The following is a 23,297-nucleotide window of genomic DNA, read 5'->3' as shown; positions in this document are numbered from 1 at the left end:
GTGAAAAAGCTGGAGAGGATCTGATTCAAGTTTGGGAAAGCATTAGGAGTCAAGATCAACAGCGCCAAGACGGAAACCCTACTCTTCGGACACTGGACCCCCACCCGAGACCCACTGCCATTCCCCATCAAGCAGGACTTCCTGAAGATCCTTGGAGTCTGGTTCAGAGGAGACAGTGCAGCGGAGACACATGGGAATAAAGACTGGCGAAGACGAGGCAGAAGCTGGGACTCTGGAGCATCCAGAAGCTGACGATCAAAGGGAAGTCTTTGGTCCTGTGGAACGAGACCCTGCAGGGCTCCAGTACGTCGCTCAAGTGTGGCCTGTGCATACCAGAACGTCAAAGGCCCTCACGAGAATGATCTAAAACTTCACCTGGAGCTCAAAGATGGACAGAATGTAGAGGGCGGTGATGTTCAAGACCCACAACAAGGGAGGCAAGGGAGTGCCGGACATCGCAACCATCCTAGGGTGAATCTTCGTGTGCCACTGCATGAGGAACACCCTAAGGACCGCAGATGAGAGCCATGTTGGCTTTCTAATGGCACGCTTCTTCCTGTTGCCAAAGTGGAGGCGCCTAGGATGGGCAGAGTAGATGAGCACTGTCCTGTACAACTGGGAGACTCTGTGGTTCTACAAGGAAGTGGTGGCGTTCGTGAAGGAGTTCCGGTTGGAGGCTGTCGCCCCCGCCACATGGGCCCGAAGCTTGTCCAAAGCCAGATACGTGCAAGGGACATCAGCGAGCCGATCAGCACCCTCCTCTCAGCCACAGCGGACCACATGTGGGGAAACGTCGCATCCAAACGCCTGACGAACCAGCACAAAGACATCGCCTGGAAGGCCATTCAAGGAGGACTTGCTGTGAGAGCCTTCATGCACGCAAGAGGACTCAATCGATACAAGTCCTACCCAAGGTGGTGGACGAGATGACATACCATCTCTTCTGGGACTGCATGCATGCATAGGACCTCCTGAAGACCCTAGGCACGGAGCTTAGGGCCTGGATTCCTACTTCATGCATCACCACAGACTCTGTGATGTATGGTTTGTTCCCAGGGACACATGCACTAGGTGACCTCCAGGGCTGCTGGAGGCTCCTGTGCTGTTTTAAAGGTGTTCTTCTGTTTTCCAGAAATCGCCTGGTAGTAGGGAGGAAGGAGACATCTACCCTGGTGTGCCGTAAGATCATCCACAGCCTCCTGCGTGACTACGCTGCACTGGACGGATCAGATGATGATGATGACGACTGAGGACCCAAAGGGGTCCCCTTGTACCCTTACATGGGGGGGGGGCCTGGAGGGACCACTAACCTGTTTTTGCCTTTTTTTTTCTTTAACCCAGGAACAAATTGGCGACAGAGGAGAGGGGAAGGCGGATGAAGACAGGTGGAGTATATGTAGTTATTTACTTATGTATTTGACTAACGTGACCTTTTCCCTTCACAGGGAAAAGGTCAATGGGATTGTTGCCAAGTTTATTACGACTGGTTTTTGTGGAAGGTGACAATTGATGTATCTGAACCAGAAAAGACGCCCTGACAAGAGGGAAAAAAATGGTTGCAGAGGGGATGGGGGAGATAAACCAAACCATTCCCGGCATAAAAAAATGCATCTGTTGCAATGCAATCTTAAAAAAAAAAAAATTATTCAAATTGTTTCCTCAGGTAAAAGCATTCAGAGCATTTTGTATCAAAACGAAATTCTACCCACACAACGCTGACAAATGAAGGAATTGGTTTCTGAAATTTCAACAGGCAAGTGGTTGTTGTAGCTGTACCAACACAAACCATCACGTATGAGAAGCTCCTTTGGGATTTCATTCAATATTCTGAAGAAATTCACACCGAGTGAGGTCTAGGCACATTGATTAAAAGAGACAGTGTACTGATGGATATTTTCCCTTATCACCTCGTGCTCTCCGTCCTCTCTTTAAAGAGGAAATGAGCTGCAAAATCACAGAGGAGGGAATATGGCGTCCCTTCATGGAGGAAGATAATGTACTGTTCGGAACCACAAGACTCATTTGCATATATATAAATGGAAAAACTGTGTATAAATAAGCATCATGCATTAGCTGAGAGGGGGGAAGAGGATGGCTTTCGAATGGCATTCGGTGAAAAAAGCCAAAAGGCTTAGAAATTGAAGTTTGGTCTTTTGAGGGATATCTAATAATTTCCTAGTTCTATCCTTTTTTGTAAGTGCAGAGAACGATTTATGGTGAGATAAGAATTCCTTAAACGTTTCTCGGTTTTTAATAACAAAGTATATGGGGTGAACGTCACCCGAACCCCAAGATTGACGTTACAGGTTCGGCATTTTTTGATTGGGCAAATGTTTATTGTAACTAGAATGTAAAATACTGGATTATACTGTTTGGCAACAGAAAAGAGAAAAAACATTCATGAAGTTAAGAATGTGCAATCTTAGAAAAAACACACTCCGCACATTCTATCAGTAAAAAAAGAGAGTGAGACTGGTAAAACGTTTCTCTTCAAGGGGCAGTTTACAAGGGGCACATGGTTTGTTCCATCTTTCATGAAATAGAGTGAGGCTGAAACAATTAATGAGCAATTGTCAGATCCTATGGAATTGTGTCATTCTGAAGCTGGTGCGTTTACGCACCAATAAGCATTTGCTGCACGTGCCATATAATTTGCTGTATAATTTGTAGATTTCAAGCAAAAATTATATTATAAGTTCCAGTGGATCAAAGTAATGCGGTCAGGGAACGTTCGGCATAAGTTGCCTTTTCCTGAGACATAATTTTTAAAACCCTGCTGCTTAATTTGGTCCTCGATTGCCTCTCAATCTTAATGGTCCTGACAGCTGTAAAAGGCTCTGGAGGTTTGAGGGCTGCCATCAGGATGATAAAACACATGTTTTCCAGACTCATGTGAAAAGGTTTTCCTATTTCAGGGGTCCATTTGAAATATGGGCCTTTTGAGCAATAAAAGCACCCAAACATGAGGTATAGCTGGATAGATAGATTTTTTTAAAAACATATTTTATTGGTGAACATCACCTGAAGGTGGATAGTGATCACATAATACAGTAGCAGCAGTCAAGACCTCGCAGGAGGCAATAAACGGGCAGAACAGAATCAATAAACCATTATGTAAGCTACAACTATGTAGACATTAGTTGCACCAACTTCTCAACTGACACCACAATACAAGTTTGACTATAGTATAAGCTAAAACTTGAAGATATACAATATACAACTTGTCATAGAGAAGTCACTAATCCAGGATACCATGTCCTCCAGGAAAGGGAGGGGGAAAGAAAAGAAAACAAAAATATCAGACCTCAAATTGTTATAAACCCTGGAAGGGATCGCTCAAATCCATCAGGGCAGAGGCATTGTAGACAATCGGGAGGGGGATAGGTCTAGTGTGGCCATCACCATCTGGTGCAGGGGAGGTTCCTCCATAGCGGAGGTACCATGTCGAGGTGTGGGGGTTAAAGGTGGACAGTGTAGCGTGAACCGTCCTGTTACTGAGGTGAGATGTGTCTCCAAAGAACCCAGCCCTAATTCAGATTGATGCATGTTCTCCGCCACAATTGTGATCCCCAAGGTAAGGCACCTGTCCTTATCAGATACGCTCTCCTGGTCATCAGATCCCTCAACGAAGTCCCCATCTGGATGTTCCCAAGTGTCCAAGTACTTAGTCCACAACCCCGCTACTGGACGTTTCTGGCATCCCCGGGCCTCCTTCTGAATCAGTGCCCTCTCCTCAGCACTGGCCATTGGGTAACATTTTACACCCAAGTCCCCACTTCTGGTCCCACCCTGGACTTCCAGGCCATTGCAGTTCACCTCTTAGCTAGCACTAGAGCGAGGTCCAGGAACCTGGTGCTCACCTTAAGTTTGGGTGGTCTACTGAACAGCCCCAGCAAACTGACCTCCAGAGAAGGCTCAAGGTAGCAACCTAAAGTGGTGTCAATTGTATCTATAACCGTGTCGCAGAAAGCGCGCATCCCAGGGCAGTCCCAGGTCATGTGTAGGAGATCAGCATCTAAATGACAGCATCTGGGGCACCTACGTGGTTCGCCAAGATAGATAGATAGATAGATAGATAGATAGATAGATAGATAGATAGATAGATAGATAGATAGATAGATAGATAGATAGATAGATAGATAGATAGATAGATAGATAGATAGATAGATAGATAGATAGATAGATAGATAGATAGATAGATAGATAGATAGATAGATAGATAGATAGATAGATAGATAGATAGATAGATAGATAGATAGATAGATAGATATTCAATTACAGGAAACACAGTTCAAGTGCTCCTGTGGTTTATGATTACAAACCGAAGACACACTGAAATTCACAATTTATGTTTAGATCGACCCTCTATAGCTCGCACAAGAGCCAATCAATCATAACTCATTAATCAAATGCAATCCTTGTGACCGCATCATTGATGTGATAGATGCAATTAAAAATGTCATGGATAACCTTACAGGGAAAATTATGTACCACCTTACCATTAGCACCTTGAAAGAGAAGACTATGAATGTAGTACGTTATACTGGTTTGAGTACATGTTCTTATTTAATAATGTTGCGCTTCAGGTATCCCTACATATTTGTACAAATGTAGTGAGTCCATACGCATTGCATTGATGTGAAAGTTATGGTTTGGATGAATTTCAGTTGCTTTTCCGTTTTTATTGAATACATAAGTGTACTTTAACTGTTTATTATAAGACAATAGCTAAAGAATGTAGTCTTTTTTTTAACATATATTAAGGTGTAGCTAACCGTAAGGTAACTTTAATATTTGTTCAGTGAATTTAATGCTTATTGTTGATCATATGATCATATACAAAATCCAACAGTTTAGAGCAGAACCTGGGTCCAACCCACCATGGATGGCCAATTCCAAGAGCCCACAGTCTTAGGATGGGTATGCATAGGCTAGCCACGCTTTCTTAGGATTTGATGCCCCATGTGGCAGGGTTTATAAACCCATACAGACTCTACGACTCCTATTTGAGCTCCTGTGGGGTTTCTGAACTCAGTATTGGATCCATTAGGCATCGTGACTTCACCAGAGGTCCAACAAGGGTTCAAGAACCTGGGTCACAGAGTTCCCAGGCCCCAAGGCAGTGTTCTCAAATTTTCTGGGCTTCAGTGCGGGCCAAAAACCTTGCCTCGGGATCCAGAAACCCCATGGCAAAATGATTTTTTTTCTACATTTTAGTCTCGTGGAAGGGGTCCTTCCCCCTCACCCCCCCCCCCCCCCCCAATTCCCTACTGGGTCAGGAGATACTGTTTCTGTCCTTTTTGGCTCCTTTTCTTTTTCCAGGATGCATGGACCAGGCCTTGCACCCTGTAATAGTGGCCACAGCAAAATGGTTTCTGTTGTTGCCTGTCAACCAGAAAATTTGGGACGGCAGACCCAGCTTTATATTGGCAGACCTGCCATGGACAATGAGTAAAAAGCTCTTCCATACAATCAGATTTTTTGTCTTTTTAAACTTTGTCAACAGATGGTCTGCAAAATTAGGTTAATGAATTTACATTATTATTTTTTAATAAGTAAACAAATGAGCGCCATTAGATTTTCACATATAACAAAAAACACATTCTCTCAATATACATTTATATATATATATATATATATATAAAACATTAGCAACTTATGTAGTTATGGCTAGTTTAGAGTTTGGTTGAAAAGCCATGTTATTACTTTCCTAATACCTTTCGTGTTGCTAGACAGATCTGCATGATACTTTTAAATTCAGTCGCTTTGGATTTGGCATGGCAAATTTTGGGTAGATCTATGAAGGATGAAGGAGTGCCCCAAAAAAGTGACATTTCACATTGTAACTCCCAGAGGACTTTTTGCTCTTGGCAAAGAAAAAAACACTGAACGGAATTACAACAAACTTTGCCTGCTTGGGTTGGTGTAAATAGGTTTAGTAGTTTTCAAGTAATTAGTGATTACAATGGTTGGAGATTAGCATGGGAGGATTACAAAGTTAGAGATATGTGGTCTGTTAGTCAACGGACTATAGATAATGTTAAGTAAAGCATTATAAGTGAAATGGGAGCCCAATATAACAACTTGTCTGTGTTAGAGCTTCCCATACCCTACTTCCTGATTGTCTCCCTTTTTTCATGTATATATTCAACATCCCCTTCTCATAACAAATCCAGTATCCCATTCCTGACAGGTGTATATTTTTTATTTTTTATTGTAAAACTATGGGCCTGATTATGAGTTTGGCGGTTGGGGTATTCCGTCACAAACGTGACTGATATCCCGTCTGCCGTATTACAAGGTCCATAGGATATAATGGAATTGGAATTTGGCAGATGGAATATCTGTAACATTTGTGACCGAGTAACCCTATCCGCCAAACTCGTAATCAGGCCCTTTATGAGGTCATAACATTATTGTCCCTGACCCTGTATTCAATGAATAGTGAGAAGACATACTGCCCCAATCCAATGATTAAAGTTATGGCATTCTCTGGCATTTCCACACTATAATGAGATAGGGATGTCTCCGCTTTTCTACTCTCTCCACACATGCTTCTGGTCCTTTTTTTCAAGAACAGGCGCCGGAATGCAACCAGCATGCATTTCAAATGTCGAGACTTGGTCCTTCTCCCACTTACACTCTTCCCCTTTTCTAAAACGTATTCTTTAATTAAAGAAACTGCACATGGACAACTTCATACATTCTCTTTTTCACAACCCATAGATTAGGTACAGCTCCCTCTTTTCTTCTTAGTTGAAATATATTTTTGAATGGAGGAATGAATGATGCTATCACATTATCTGCTAACGTGTGTGTGTGTGTGTGTGTGTGTGCATGCATGTATATGCGCGTGTGCGCGCATGCGTGTGTGTGATAGTGAGAGAGAGCACCAATTCTTTTTTACAAGACAGAAAAGGTGTTTTGGAAGGAATGTTTTTCTGCAAATGCATTTTTCCACATTTACTAACCATAAACATGTATTCTAGGCAGTGCACAATATACATACAAGCTGGGTTATAAAGCAAGTTGGAGTGTGTTTTGCTTGCAAGTGCCACCCCTTTATACCTGTTTCTTCTGTCAGGCCTACCTTAGTTATCCATTTGTGAGTAAGAAAGTTTCGTGACTTAAACAAATAGTGAGTTTACAACCACATAAAAGATGTATCTTACACATGGCATTTGTGAAACATGTTTTATAAATTGGGTTATGGCAGGCCTTATCCCAAACCAGTCTGAAGAATAAAACAAAATAACAAGTAAAACTCTGTGCCGGGATGTCTAGTGGCCCAAGGTTTCAAAGCTAACTGTCCAGCCTGAAGGTAGGATGTAGAGGGATGACCTGACTTTTTTGTGATGATTGGAGTGGATTTGGGGCATAACCTCTGTCAGCTTTCATTGATGCAGTAAAAGGTAGAAAAAAAGCGGGTGCCATGGAAGAGCAGCGAAAGCCAATAACCATTGGGAGATTGAGATGCAACCTACACTACTTATCCAGACTTAATTACAACATCAGGATCAAGCAGGCGAGAAGATAACGAGTTTAGTTCCAGTGAGAGGTTATTTCTCTTGTGGTTAGCAATATGTGCATCCAACTGGCAAATCTACCTCACACGTTTATCACCGCCAGATGGAGATGACCTAATTTTATGGAGGTTAATTGGACTTTATGCAGCTAAAAAGATATCAACCCAATGTAGGAGCGCTGCAGTAGTTTTACAAGAAAATGTGTACAAAATTACATGAATCCCGCAAATAAATTAGCATTTCTGTTAAAGCAATGTGGTCATATGAAATGATGTGTTCAGGTGGTAAAGCTATATGAATTACTAATTTGTTTGGAAAAGCACAGAGTTATGAACTACTCATTCTACAATCCCATCAACTACACAAGGGCCAAATAATGCAACACTGGGAAAGCAGAATAGTCAGACCTGCCACTACATGGTAGTCACGTGATCTTCTTCCATCTGCACAGACAGGATGAGAAGAAACATTTTAAGTCCTCAATTCACGAAAGCTGGATTGGTACCGATGGGACAGGGCTGGATATCTGCTTCTTTACATGCGCAACATGCAAAAAACGCAAGCATGCAAAATGCCTAATGTATCACTGGCATATATGGATGCATATGGAGGCAGGTGTGGGCGCAGGGGACCCCTTAACTTTGACACCCCAAAATTTACCTTAACAAAACATCCACAATTCAATGAATGGGAGAAAGTGCTGAATATCAGTTTCATGAGGCAATATGTCTCCGAGGTAAGGCATCCTTCAGTACATCAAAAATATCAGAAACATAGTCAATTAGGTAAAAGGGTGCACTCATTACCTGAGGCCAATGTCAACAGAGCTCTTTAAATGATTTATTGCAAACATTGAAAAGTGCAATACAGATTATTTGCCATAAAGGCTCCCAGCAACTAGAGCATTATAGGGAAGTGCAAAATCAAAAATGTGTAAGTCCCAAGTGAGCAGCAAAATCAAGAGAGAAACAGACAGCATCCCTAGTAGCAAAGGAAAGGCCTCTGGTTCCCAACCAAAATGAAGGGTGGGTATACATTACTTTTGCACATGAAATTCCTATCAAATGTGTTACATTTTCAGCAAATCATAGCACAGTTTCATTATCCGTCATATTGCCTTAACACCACAGCACTATCCCACTACATGACTATTGATTCTGCCCACTCTATGCTAACGCCATCGGGAGAGGGTAGACAAACTAGATATCCGAGAAACAGGCAGCTATTATGAATGAATAGGGTACAGTGAGCTAGTGGGAAGACCTTGAATAGTTGCAGTTTTGTGATGGAGCCAGGGAAGAATAATCAAGAACAGCATGAATAATGAAAATGGAGATTAACAGAATTCTGCTTGATTGCGTACTGCAGAAATAACCAACAGTGAAATGTGCTGGGGCAAGAGAAACATCCATTTTGAACAATGTGGCTGCTAGGCCCAAACTGAGGCCTAGTTGACAAGGGTCAGAAAACACACTTCTACACATTATAAGAAATGTGGTTTAAAAACAACAGCACTACATCAACATGTACATGGAAAATCAAGTGTAAAACGAGTTTCTGCACATTTTTAATAATGCACAAACTCAGGCATTAGCCCGTGCAGTGCACAACCAACCCCGCCACCATTTCACAGGCAAGTACTAAATGTGTATGCAGGGTGATAGTGAATGGACTGTGGTGAAAAAAACGTACACAGATTTCATTTAAGAAAGCTTTGCTCAGCAAAAATCAGAGCAAATGGATTGTGGTGCAAATGCATAGGAAGAAGTGGGCAGGGTATTTTGGGAACGGGATCCCAAGCTTTACTTACTTCATAGGAAAAAAGATAAAAGGGTTTCTGAGTGCTCAATACATCATTATTGGGGGTTATTATAGCACAACAGGTATTAAGCACTGTGGAGCACAGACTATAAGTTCAAGAAAGTGTGGTGGAGTCCAACCAAATGTGGGACATGACTCTAATATTCCCCAAGAAGGATGCTTGGTATTAATTGCAGACCAAAATTGATTCCAAGTCTTGAGCAAAACACTGTTCTGAAAAGTTGAGTTTTAAAGAGTTTTTTCGAAAACTGACGAGATTGAGTACTACCCTCAGGATGGAATTTAAGAAATCTCGTTTATTGATTCCCTTGGAATCCTAGCACTGGCCTGCCCAATGCTTTTTTGTGAGAAGAAAGTAATTGCTGAACATAATTCAAGAAACCCCTTTTCTGATTGTATGGTTCCTGAAAAAACGTGTAAGTTAGAAATGGGGACCAGCAATGCTAAAAGCGGCCCAGGAGACACCTATGTGGCTGCCATTGATGGCCATCAACCGCTAATGAGAATTACCACCAAAATATTACCTTTTATAGCACGTTACGTTTACCAATTCAGCTTTCCTAACCTTTGATTCAGAGTCACTGAAACATTTATAATCTCAGTTACCCAGTTATAAGAGGTAAAGTACAATACGTAAAATGACTTTTAAATATTCTTGTCACATTTCTGTGTCAGGATATCTAGTTTTTTTGTATAGGCCTCACACTTCCAAGAGACGGATACCGAGCACTAATAAAAGTGAAATTTACGAAAATTGTTTCTGATAAAAAGGATATTTTGAACTGCATGAAAACAGAGCAACTGCAAAGAGGGCTGCAGGATCTGCTGCAGTAATGAGTTATTTTCCCTGTTTTTTATTCGCCAATAAAAATACCATGTTCACAAACTTCTGAGATACTTGGATGTAAAGTCACGCTGATGTCCTTTGGAACAATTTTATTAATGTATTTGATGAGATACGCCATCATTGATTCCCGACTACAAATGGTTGCAGTATAGAGTTGCATGCCTTCATCAAACAATTCTTTAATTTCTTAGTTTGTGTCATATTCCATGACTGGAATGATTCAAAATGTATGGAACCATGCATTTTTTTGTGAATGGAGATTAGCGCATCATCTCGATCACTGCTCGATAGTGATAGGCAAACAAATATCTATCTGTGTGCCTATCTATATATATCTCTGTGTCATATACCCCACTGAGTCTAATCTGAACAAGCAACCCTCAGAGATGTGAGTGCAACAAATTGGCCACTTGTTCCAATCATAGTGAGATAGACCAGTGGTTCCACACAACTACTGCAGAGATCTGGGTATGACCTCTTCATCCCATTTCCAACCTAGCGAGGTAGCTCCCTCCCAGCAATGCACCAACAAGGGGAACATTCGGTTACCGGTGGTTAAAAACTGCAAGCTTCCCCCATTTTTGTGGGTATGTTTAAATGTATAAAATATCCTTTAGAAGTTAAATAATAGCATGTTTAACTATAAGTTAAGGGTGTATTATGAAAAAATATGAATTTATCTGTACTTAAATGTCTAACACAATATGTACAGTGTATTTTGATCATTTTGACAATGCCTCTGCCCCCCACATCTATAGGTTCCACCTCCAGGGCCAATCGGGATTGGCCCAAGGAACATAGTTGCTGTACTTGTTTCTTTCTTTTTTTTACACTTCAACAACTTTGTGAATATGGTGTTAAATGGAATCATGTTATTTAGCAACCACCACAATGAAGGAAAGGTTGAGGGGGATCTCTGATTGCAAACAAAAACATTTTTGCCTTGTGGAGGTTAAAGGAGACTCTTCCCTCATTATGGGCCCTTACTTCACCCCCAATAATCGGATACAGTGAAGGGAACAGTAACGAAGTTGTTCACAACAAAAAAAGATTCTGGCCTTGCTGCCTTGTCCTATGCGTTTTCCATAGGAGCCAGCCACCAGTGTCAATGGATACTTGTGTTGCCAAATACCAAGGCTGCCTAGTCTTCTTTCCGGGGGCTTTTTCTGGCACTCTTACTGTCTCTTTACCTCACTCTTGAAGGTTATCTTTTTTATTCCCACTTTCTCTTTTCGTTAATGCTTTTCTATATATTTCTCCCCTGTTCTACCATCTGCTTCTCTCTCTCGCTCAGGGTCAAAGTCTTATGATGAACAATATAAACTGGTCACCAAAAGTGAATGCCGGGGTCCCCACTGGCACCCACCCACCTTCACCAATTAAGTACTGCACTGGCATATAATAGTCTATTGTTTTCCATGAAAGAGACTCATTGTGCTTTCCAGTGCGCTCATCGAGAGCCCAAAATTAATAAACCTTCAATCCTCAAAGTATCATTAGTTCTTTGACTTCTAGAGATTTTTGCATTCCGTCTACCTGTGCCAACAGGGGGAAAGTGCTGAATCACGAAGCCCTTTCGAGGGAGCGTCACATGTCTTCGCCGGAAGCGTGCGGCGTGGTATTTTCCATCACAGTTGGGGAGCGTCAAATGTCTTCGCCGGAAGCGTGCGGCGTGGTATTTTCCATCCCATGTGTCAAAGTCTGAACTCCGCTCCCTGTCAATATAAAGAGCGCCCCGTTCCTCCGGTATTTCTACAGCTGCTGTATACAAGTTACAAGTCGGACTGACCTACATTCGATAAAGTTTTGTTTCGGCACACATATTTTTTATTTACTTTGAATTGTTCGGCTAAAGTGTCACGTCTACATTACAATGAAATCACTTTTGACACACTTGGTCTTGCATAGTGTGCACCTGTTGCTTTAAATTTCCAAATGTTCTATTACGTGGTGCAGGCGTGAAATTACAGGCCACACGCGGCAGCGTTTATACATTTTTAGCTTGCAAATCTCAAACTGCTAGTTTGGAATTCAGTTCCGGATTAGTAGCACCCCAAGGGTCCCAAGGGCCCTACTGTTAATATAACAACACTTCTGATCCTCGGTTAGATAATAAAAAAACATCTATATGTGCACTGCATTGGGCCTGTAGAGTCCTAGCATGAACACGGTCTAGTGTTCAAGAGTGTTTGTATTACACTTGACACCCACCCACCACAGACGTCATGGTGTCACATGACGCTGGCAATAAAAGGGGCCGAGCGCACGTGCTCGTGGCCATTCCCACTACCCCTAACTGGTGTCTGTGTCAGGTTATTGCTGCTAGCTACCATGCGGGCCTAGAGCCCTCCCCAACACTACAATGGCGACGAGGCCGGTAGTGCAGCCCATGCGTGCCACTACCCACTGCTCATCTACATGAAAAAGGGGAAGAGAGCTGCCCGCCTAGAGGGCATCCCCTGCAGCGAGGCGCAACGCGCCGAGAAGCCGGTGGGCACATCCAAGCCCCACAGCAAGCCGACCGGAGCCCACCCGCGTCGACCGCCACCACCGAGTGCCACCAAGCAACAGCGGACCGCCCAGAGCCCACCCGCGACGGCCGCGAGGCTGAAGACCCCCACCGGAGAGGTGCACGGGCCGGGCGGAGCCCACCCGCCGCGACCGCAACCAAGCATCTGGCCCGCCGGCCGAAGGTGAGCCCCAGGGGCGAAGTGCCCGCCATGAACTGTGCCAATAAATAAGCAGGACCAGCGGAGCCCACCCGCGGCCTGCCCGAGTCGTCCCCTGCCCCCGCCGCGTGTGTGCTTAGAAGCGGGGCACAGAGACTGAAGATGGCGTAGATAAAGTGCGGCCGGACCCGCAATCACCAACAGCAACGAGGGGGAGGGAGCGGAGTAGCTAACCGCCTCCCGACCCCCCTCGCAATGTGATCCGGGCCAGCGGAGCCCACCCGTGGCCCGCCGGTAGCGCCCCCCCCAAAGGAAGACTCTGCAGCGCCAGCGGAGCCCACCCGCGGCCTGCCGACGGCACCCCCGAGAGGATAAGAACTGCAGAGCCAACGGAGCCTACCCGCGGCCTGCGACGTCCGTGACAGGTCTCCGCCGCGCAGCGTGTGGAATGCGAAGCTGCTGCGGCGGGAGACCGGAGCCTAATTCAGCATTGAAAAGGCAGAGCCGGCGGAGCCTACCCGCGGCCTGCCTCAAGCACCCCCCGCCCAGGGAAGAGCGACCGAGCATCAACACCCCCCCCCCGCGCGAGGACTGCCGAGGCTGCAGCGGGCGGGGAGGGGAAAGAAGGAAGCGCCTACACGCGGCCAGCGCCGCCGCAGATCAGAGGAGCCTCCACCTCGTGGGCTCCATGGAAAGCAGAACAATAGTAAAGCGCCTGGAAGCGGCCAGCGCCGCGGAAATAAACTGCAACTGTGCCCCAGAGACAGCGCTGAACTGAACTGCAACCGTGCCCCAGAGACACTGGCTGCCAGGTGCCTCACATACCGGAGAAAGTGAAAGTGCCGGCAAGAATCATAACATTTAACCCCCCTGACCAACACTCTGCAGTGCCTCACTTACATGCACCGGCACTCCTATGTGCCCCCACCCTGTGAGCAAACACAGAGATGCAAATAAAAGAGACTCACCAGCTCCCAGCAGCAGCAGCTCCAGCCCCCTGTGCACCGAGAGAGCACAGACAATAGAGTGCTCCATCAGCGAAGAAGGTATCAAGCAAGGCAGGCTGCTGACACAGTAAACACTGCCACCCAGTGGCCAAAAGTCAAAGCGCACCTGCATTTCAAAAAAAAAAAAGAAACAAGCATTGCACAAACCCACAAGGGGTCAACAGCATCAAGGGGCAACAGACTGAGTAGCGCCCCCAGGGAAAGCATCTAAACTCCCGCAGCAAGCAAGCATCTGAACTCCCGCAGCAAGAAAGTGCGCAACAGCGCAGAAGACACCCACACACACCAGCAAGGAGTCGGCAGCTGCCACTTCCGACGCGACGTGGGGAGAGGCACCAATGCCTCACTAATCATCCAAGCACTCACAGGACGTCTGGAGGAAACGACTGCCAAGCACCTGAAGAACGTCCAGGGAAAAGACTGCCGCGATCAAAGGACGGAGAGAGCAGCGACGCCTTGTGGCCACAGGCGCTCACCGCAGCATCAACTACTCCCGCCAACGGTCCGAAGCATCAAGTACCTGACGGCAGCCAAAGCAGCAAGTACCCAACGTCACGCAACAGGCGTCCAAGAACCCTGAACCGTAAGTGCGCAACCAACGCGCCACGTGGCGACGCACAGCCACCGCAAGCGAAAGAAGAGCGCAGGCAGCGCCATCGCGCAGAACAATTATCACGCACGACCACACGACGTGGCGCCTCCCAGGAGCCGATCCGCAGAATGATCGCCCATCAAGTGCTGACCCACAACGGGTCCCTAGGAACTGTTGTAGCGCAAAGTCCGACAGGACGACCGAAAGCAACCTGCCCGGCATCGGCAGAAGTGGACCACCAACCGGTCCAGGACGTTCACCCATGAAAAGGTCTACGGACGTGAACCCCCGAACGTCACCAACAAGCATCAAGAAAAGAAAGCATCAAGAAAAGAAGGTTCGCGACACCAACTCTGGCTGCTGAGGAAGAAGGAGAAAGTGTCCCCGACGGGGACAAGACCAGGGGTACACCTGCAGGGTGCGCGCACTGCATGGAGGACCCAGGTCAGAAGAGAAGACACAAGATCGGTCCAAGTGATGTCGCGATGCAGGAGGAAGAAAAGGAGAGACCCGAGTGGCACGTCTGCCACCGCGAAAAGGAAGGAAGAAAAGAAGAGATCTGAGTGGCACGTCTGCCACCGCGAAAAGGAAGGAAGAAAAGAAGTGATCCGAGTGGCACGTCTGCCACTGCGAAAAGGAAGGAAGAAAAGGAGAGATCTGAGTGGCACGTTTGCCACCGTGAAAAGAAAGAAAGTATATCCATGTGGCCTGTTGCCACAGTTAAGAGTAGAAGGAGAAGTCAGTGCGAAGCAACGTCCCCACAGGGAAACAACTAACGAAAGAGAGAGAAGTGCAGGAAGACCACTCACTCCCGAAGAGAAGGAAGGCGACAAGTGCCAGGACAACGGTGCGAGGAACACGAGGCCGGAAGAACACCAGTGGCAAAGAAGACCAGCTGACAGACGATGTTTCCGCACACCCAGGATCTGCGGAGAGGAGCAAGCGAGACCGTTGGTGACATCCACCTTTGGGGTCACACGGACACTGGACACATGCCAGCCGTGGTGGCTCAGGGGCAGAGGCCTCCGGGACGCAGTCCCCGCGACGAGAGACGGTCCTCCGACGCCCATCCGAAAGGTCCGGGGAGGGCGAAGACATCGCAAGCAAAGACAGAAACCAACAGCTACCTCGGGACGAGGCTGCGGAATCTGAGGTGAGGCACATGGTCTGCCCCATACCCCCACTGACGGCGGCGCAGGAGCAACCTGATGTGGCACATCCAGCCCAGCGCAAATCCGAGAGAGAGGACCTCAAGGATATCCCGTGGCAGGGGAACACCGACGAGAGGGGTCATCCTAGTGAGAGGGATACCTTGCAACGGATCTGCCTTTTGCCAAGTAGGACACAGACTACAAGTGAAGCTAAGGCCGAGACCGGAAATCGTGCATCATTCCCCGGCGAACGACAAGAACTCTAATTGCACCCATCGCCATGGAAGTGAGCAAAAGAAGGACTGTGAGGACAATCTGGTCGCAGAGTCGTCAATAGACTGGTTCCATCGAGCACCCCCAAACCGGTGCCACTGTAAACTGAAGTTCCCCGCAGCAGATTGAACACTATCTGTGATGCCAAGCAGTGGCGGATAAAAGGACTCAGCGGAAGTTGAACACCTTACTGCATCCTGATACAGTTTGTTTTTCCCACAGGTTGATTTTCTGTAAGTGGGTTTTTGCGATTAAAAAATGGGAGGGATGTAGAGTCCTAGCATGAACACGGTCTAGTGTTCAAGAGTGTTTGTATTACACTTGACACCCACCCACCACAGACGTCATGGTGTCACATGACGCTGGCAATAAAAGGGGCCGAGCGCACGTGCTCGTGGCCATTCCCACTACCCCTAACTGGTGTCTGTGTCAGGTTATTGCTGCTAGCTACCATGCGGGCCTAGAGCCCTCCCCAACACTACAGGGCCCAGTCCCCTGGTGCCACTGCACCCCAGCAACCTACACCCCTTGTCCGGATCACATATACTCAGTCAGGGCTACTGCAAGAAACCAAGACGGACCACATTATTTGCGAGGGCTGACTAAACCATGCAGCAAGAAAAGCCAACTTATGAGTCATAATTAGGCACATTCTTTTGCAGCATTATCTTTTTTTTGTTATTTTAATATATTGATAAAAGAGGGATAGTGATCGGGTGCAAAATACAGAGGTTTCTTAGGGAACAAAAGTATACACTGTCACTAAATTCAATTGATGTTATTTAGGATTAAATAAGGACAGTGTCTTCTAGAACCCCATTTTATTAAACCTGACCCTTCTAACTACCAAAGAAAAATAATTTGCGTGAAACATGCACCGTTGTTCTCAGCAGAAAAAAAGCTCACGAATGCACACTTCTTGTAATAAAAGGTATACCTCTTTTATTCCAACCTTCCTAATTATGGGTCTTTAATGCTGTACTCATATGATGGGCATCTGGACTAGAAGCAACTCTTTCCATTAGATTCAAGACATCAGACCGAGGTCGGGTGGCGACCTCGTTCTCATTAAGTGTAGTTAGGGAGAGCCATCTTTAGTGCTTTGACAGCACAGAGAACTGCCCAAGTTTCACCCTTTCATATCTTATCAAAGAGGACAAAAACGAAGCACGCTTTATTTGTCCAATACAAACAGCATTTTGAAAACATACATATCAAGTACTAAGCATCTACCAAGTACTAAGCGTTATTATAAAAATATCACTTTTATCCATTTTTAAGCTCATTGACATGTTTATGAGAAATAAAAATGCATATAATTTACAAAAAAGGAACATGACATCTAAGATGATCTTTTATCACTTTTAAGTGTTATATTTATTTTACTTGTTTTCTGTATATATTTAATGAAGTGTGGAAAAGCACTCAATGGGATGTACTTAACATAGGTCTTGTGCGCCTTATGACATTTTAAGTGTTTCAAAAATAATTATATTTTGCTTCATATGTCATTAGTGATGCTAACCCAACGAGTCCGACATGCAAACAATAACACCTGAATAGTTCACAATGTTAAGACCGCATCTGCAGTACTTAACTTACATTTAATTGCATAACAAGTATTGATATTTCATGCTATGCAAATGAATAAATAATTAATTATGCATACATGCGTGGTTCCTTACATAAATGTGAACTTAAGCACTGCATACAAATCTCAGATCTAGCATTGATATGCATAGATGTTAATAGACATTAACGTGACGATAGGAATTTCTATATTACATAAATATATGTTTATTAACTGTTGTTTGTTCAGCCACACATACACACAATTCAATTTGGGTCCTATTCACCAGGGCATTTTAGAGCGCCTAAAGTAGTACTCCTGCAGTACTATTTTACGTACTGATACATGCCTTTGTGAAGAGGGCTCAAACATCTAAAATTGTAATAAAATGGGAATAATCAGGGGATAATCATGTACAGTTCTACAAACAGAAACAACTGTGCTTTATTAGCACTTTTACACACTGTGGGGAAGATTCATAATTGTTTCACGCAGCGCAACACAGCAAGTCACCTTGCTGTGCTGCGTGAACGAGAAAGGGCAAGAATGCGCAATGTTTACAATTATACGGCGAATTACTGTCCTCTCCTAGTGCTAGCGGATTTTTTGCTGCCTAGTGCCAATGCAGGTACCCCTGCGTCATGTTGTAAGGGTGCCTGCACAAAAACAATTCTGAGAGGCATTTTCCTCTTTCTGTGTTCGCTGCAGAATGCAACATGCATGGAAAGAGGAAAAAAGAGGAGAAATAAAGATATTTCTCCTCGTTACGCCTCACCTCAACATTTTGACACATTCCCAGGTCTACCACTAATGGCAAATCTGGAAATGCACAAAAGTCTTAGAGTGGACGTGTGAGAACACCATGGAATGCCTCCCTGCTGCAGAGTAACGCAACGCAAACAAATGATGTACGGAAATCTGAATAAATCATACATTCACCCCCAGTCAAGAGATCTGGGTTAAATCCATTGTTCTTTTGCTCAACATGCCACCCCAGTTTAGACCCAGCCATATGCAAATCCGTTTTGACCCTGTGCCTCATGGGAACAGTCCAAACTGTACTGCCAAGCCAGGTCCTCCCTGGACCGGAAACAAGCATCCTGGGACCAGTTTCTGGGTATTACCCTTCATCAGCCAGGCTTGCTTGAATCCAGTGGCACAGTGAGCAAGGGACCCACGTCTGGGCATACCCATCCCACTTAGGGTGAAAAGTACTACGCAAGCAAATGATGGACGGAATGCTGAATAAATCATACATCCACCCCCAGTCAAGAGATCTGGGTTAAATCCAACGTTCTTTTGCTCACCATGCAACCCCAGTTTAGACCCAGCCCTATGAAAATCAGTCTTGACCCTGTTTCCCATGGGAACTGTCAAGCCCGAACTGCGAGGCCAGGTCCTCTCTGGACTGGAAACAAGCATCCTGGGACCGGTTACGGGGTATCACCCCTCATCAGGCAGGCTAGCTTGACTCCAGTGGCATGGAGAGCGCGGGGCCGACGTCTGGGCATACTCGTCCCACTTGGGGTGACAAATGCAAAAAGAACAATTGATGGACAGAATGCTGCACAATGTCAAACATTCACCCCAGTACAGAGATCTGGGCCTAAATCCATCGTTTTTTTGCTCCCCTTGCTATACCATTACAGTTCAGACCCAGCTATATGCATATCAGTCGTCATCCTGTTCCCCATGGGAACGGTCGAGCCCGAACTGCCAGGCCAGGTCCTCCCCGTACTGAAAACAAGCATCCTAGGACCTGTTTCAGGACATCACCCCTCAAGCCAGTGGCATGGAGAGCACAGGACTGACGTCTGGGCATGCCTGTCCTACTAAGGGTGACAAATGCAAAAAACAACAAAAATAGACTGACACTAAGACACTATTCCTAAGACAGAAACACTGCCACTCATACATGTGGCCAAGTTGACAGACGAAAATAGGGCTGAATGCAAGCGAGCAAAATGTTACTATTGTTGGATCCCCACTGACACCAGAACAGAGTCAGGTGCAATTGGCACACATCACGTAACACCATACCCACAATGCAAGCTAGAATACAAGGGGGCCAATAGTCTCAGAAGTTGGCAAGTCACTGAAAGGAAGAAAAAGGTGGGAGAAGAAAACAAAGATAAATAAAGGTAAAAAGCAGAGAAGAAAAACAATCTATAGGAGTGAGAAAAAGTGACAGGAATTGTATGGTGGTGGAATAAAGAGGGATGTGGTAGTTAAAAGTGGTCAGTCTTGGTAATTGGATACAGCATGTTGGTTGCATTTGGGCAGTGTGTAAAAGACGTGGGGCCTCATTTATGAAAAGTGACGCATCGCTGCGTGAAAACAGAGATGCGTCACTTTTCACTGCGCCCTCCTTGCGACACCAATGATGCATCATATTTACAGTATGACGCATCATGGCGCAAGGAGTTACAGATACGTCAGGTTTTCTGACGTATCTGTATGGCGCAAAAGTGATGCATTGCTGGAGTGTGTCTCAGAAGTGATGCAACTCCAGCAATGTGTCCTTTCACATGGGGCAAGCCCCATGTGAAAGGGCCTGCGTCAGTCTTATGCCTGCTGTGAGGCAGGCGTAAGAAATTGACGCATCTGTGTCCTAGAAGTGGTGCACTGAAATCTTATAGATTTTACTGCGTCACTTCTATGACCCTGTCTTGCGTCAGAACGCCCCCCCTGCATACATTATACCTTGCGTAGGTATAATGTAGCGCAGGGGTTTACAAAGTGAAGCATCTACCTAGATGCGTCACTTTGTAAATATGGTGCAACAAGGCACATTTTTTATGCTGCTGGTGCGTCACAAAAAGTGACGCACCGGCGGCGTAAAAGTGACGCACGGCCTCATAAATGAGGCCCGTGATTTTTATCCTGACCATTTGTTGTGGTGTGACTAAGGCTCTCCTGAGTATCTTAAATTGCAGTAATTTGTGTCTGTGATTGCATGAAACTAGTTTAACTTGTTTGCAGCACCCTTTCCAGATGTCGTCTGTGAGTGGTTGTTGAATATCCACCGCCCAGGCATCCCTGACCTTGCTGTTGTGTTGTGGCATCAATGCAAGGCTGGTTTTGTATAATCTAGAAGTTATATGTTCTCCACTGGTGTCTGAGATTACCAACGTGAGCGGGCTGAACTAAGCCGGATCTAATGGATAGGTTGATACCGTACTTCTAAGTGCGCTCTGTAAGCAGATCAGTACAAAATGGTCCATAAGCGCGGAGGACGAAAAACGAGGGTCCTCAGATTGGGAAAATGCGTGACCTCCAGCAAAGAGGTCTCTGATAGTGTCAAGTCCTAATTGCGAGAACATGCATTTGCTCCCAGCGTTCACTGTAGGGGGAAGCCAGGGATTCGCTGGCAGTGGCAACACCGGGGAGTATAGTATAGAGCCCCCCGTTTTCATAAGCAGTTTTTTCCAAGCCCAGCAAATGGTGGATAATGGCTGTATATCATGAGGGTCCCAAGGGATTCCCACAGGCAGTATAGCATTTAATGGCTTGGGGTCCGCTAGATCCCTCTCTGGTTTAGCGTAAGGTATGCGGCCATCAGGGTGAAACCACTGGTATGCAAACCCACACTGCACTACCAGAAAATAAAGCTGCATGTCCGGAACTCCGAATCCTCCTTTCTCATACGGGAGAGTAAGGGTGTCCCATTTTTTTTGGGTTGTTGCCCTCCCCTTACCAGCTTTATGAGGTGGGTGCGGAGTTGCGTAAAGAAGTAATTGGTCAGCAGGATAGGGATATTTGTAAATAGATAAAGAAAGTGGGGTAATATCACCATCTTTATGATGGTAGTTTAATCCACTGCTCTACTTGGGTCTGTAAGCGACTCAGTGCCGGCCCGTAGTTTAATCGCAGCACTGTTCTCGGTCTCTATGTAGAAATATTCCCAAATATGTTGTTTCCGCTGCACGCCATTGGACCGGATATTCCCCGCACTCGCAGTTCCATATATCCATCAAGGGGAATAACTCTGATTTACCCCAATTAATCTTGAGACCGGACAAGGCTCAGAAGCATTCTATTTTAACTAATATTGGGCTCAAATTGTCATCCGGCTGTCTAACATATAATGCCATATCATCTTCATATAATGTCACTAATAAGGGCCTGTGTTTAAATTGTAGACCTCTAAACAGATGGTCCTCTGAAAATAACGTATGAGGGGATCCATTGCAATGATGAAAAGTAGTGGGGATATGGGGCAGCCCTGCCGGGTGCCCCTGGATACTGTGATTGAGTCTGTTCTTGTACCATTAAAGTGGATACTTGCTGAGGGGCCTGTATAAAGTAATTTCACCAGATCTGTGAAACTCTTGGGAATTCCCATCTTGGCGAGAACTGCATGTAGAAAGGGCCACTCCACTGACTCAAACACCTTTTTGGCATCCAAAAAGGCAGCTACTGCAGGAGTTGGGGGATTTATTCTGTTGACTACTGAAAAGAATGTTCATAAATTGAGCACAGTAGACTTATATTTCACGAACCCCGTTTGAGCAGGGGCTATAATTTGCTCCATTAAAAGAGATGGACGAGTCGCCATCATCTTGGCTAGGATTTTGTAATCGAAGTCCAAGAGAGATAGTGGGCGATACGATCCACATTTTATTTTATTTATTTATTTTGAAGGTTTTATATAGTGCGAACAAGACTCTTGCGAGTATCAGAGCGCTTTACAGGTCATAATTAGAAGGCAAGATAAATATACAAAGAACAACATAATAGGAAAAAAGAATTACGATGGATAGACAGAGTTCAAGTGAATTTACCCATGAGAATTTTGTTTATTTTTAAAGTTTTATATAGCGCAAACTTGATTTCGAAGGATATCAGAGCGCTCTACAATTTGAGTCAATTAAATAACTTCCCACCCTATTTCCCTATAAACCCACATCCCACTATGGAACTAAAAATGCAAAATTAGAACAAAAACATCAGATAAAGCACAGACACCAGCGACAAAACCAATATGGATGGCCACCACAGCAAACCCGGGCATCCATGCCCCAACGTCCAGACACGCATGCCAATCAGGCCATCCAACACAGCCGCCATTTTGAAACAGGCAAAAAGCCCCACCAAAAATATCCATCCCACAAAAAACGATGTCATACCACACAGCCCTCCAACACATAGACTCGATTCAACAACAAGCAAACCAACCAGACACAGCAAATACGACGCCATGTGGGCCCGCAGCGACATGTGCCCGGCCCAAGCAGCGAGCCCCAGAAAAGACACCCATCGCAATCAACAAAAACAGACACAGATCACAACAGGTGCGCCACCCCAAAGAACCCGGCAAGCCATCACCCATGACCGAAAAAGAACAAAAGGAGAGTGGACATAGCAAAAAGAGACAAAAGCCAGACAGAAGACCACGAGCACAACAGCAGTCATTCACATCCCAAAAACGGCAATCAAGCTGCAGACAGGTACAACTCCAGCCGATCCACATGGGACCGCATCAACAGCCCCATCAACGTGCACACCCACTGGAACCCTGATGCTGACATGCAACCAGCACCCAGACACCACGTTTAGCCGTCAACCCATGCCCTCCACACATTCCCAGAGGAAGCAATGCATTTCCCCATCCCTGCCACACCCCCTGTCCAACACAGCGGAGCCCACATATCCAACGTGCCTCGCCCCCCCTGAGGGCCAACTCCCCACTTCCCCCCCTCGGGCCAGCCGGCACGCGATCAATGCCCACAAACCACAGTCCACTGTCACCTGGTTGGCTCCCCTGCACACGAAATGCCATAGGGTATCCACGGCCACCACTGCGCATCACACGCAAGTGACCCTGCACTCCCAACCCGA

General features: G+C 45.6%; 1 protein-coding gene across 2 annotated transcripts in view; it reads right to left on the bottom strand.

The window, feature by feature from the left end:
• The window catches only part of ANKH (ANKH inorganic pyrophosphate transport regulator), a 563,090-nt gene that overhangs the window by 320,061 nt on the left and 219,732 nt on the right, over window positions 1-23,297 (bottom strand). The window contains exon 1 of one of the 2 annotated variants that reach the window (XM_078687591.1): window positions 11,731-11,881. The exons of the other annotated variant lie outside the window; for it this stretch is intronic. The gene's annotated coding sequence lies outside the window, so the exon portion shown is untranslated. Of the gene's footprint in view, window positions 1-11,730; window positions 11,882-23,297 lie in introns of those variants that run through there. 2 annotated transcript variants of the gene reach the window in all.

This window comes from Lissotriton helveticus, chromosome 4_1, assembly GCF_964261635.1.
Source record: "Lissotriton helveticus chromosome 4_1, aLisHel1.1, whole genome shotgun sequence".
In the NCBI taxonomy this organism is placed as follows: domain Eukaryota; kingdom Metazoa; phylum Chordata; class Amphibia; order Caudata; family Salamandridae; genus Lissotriton; species Lissotriton helveticus.
This window is presented reverse-complemented; position numbering and strand designations above follow the sequence as displayed.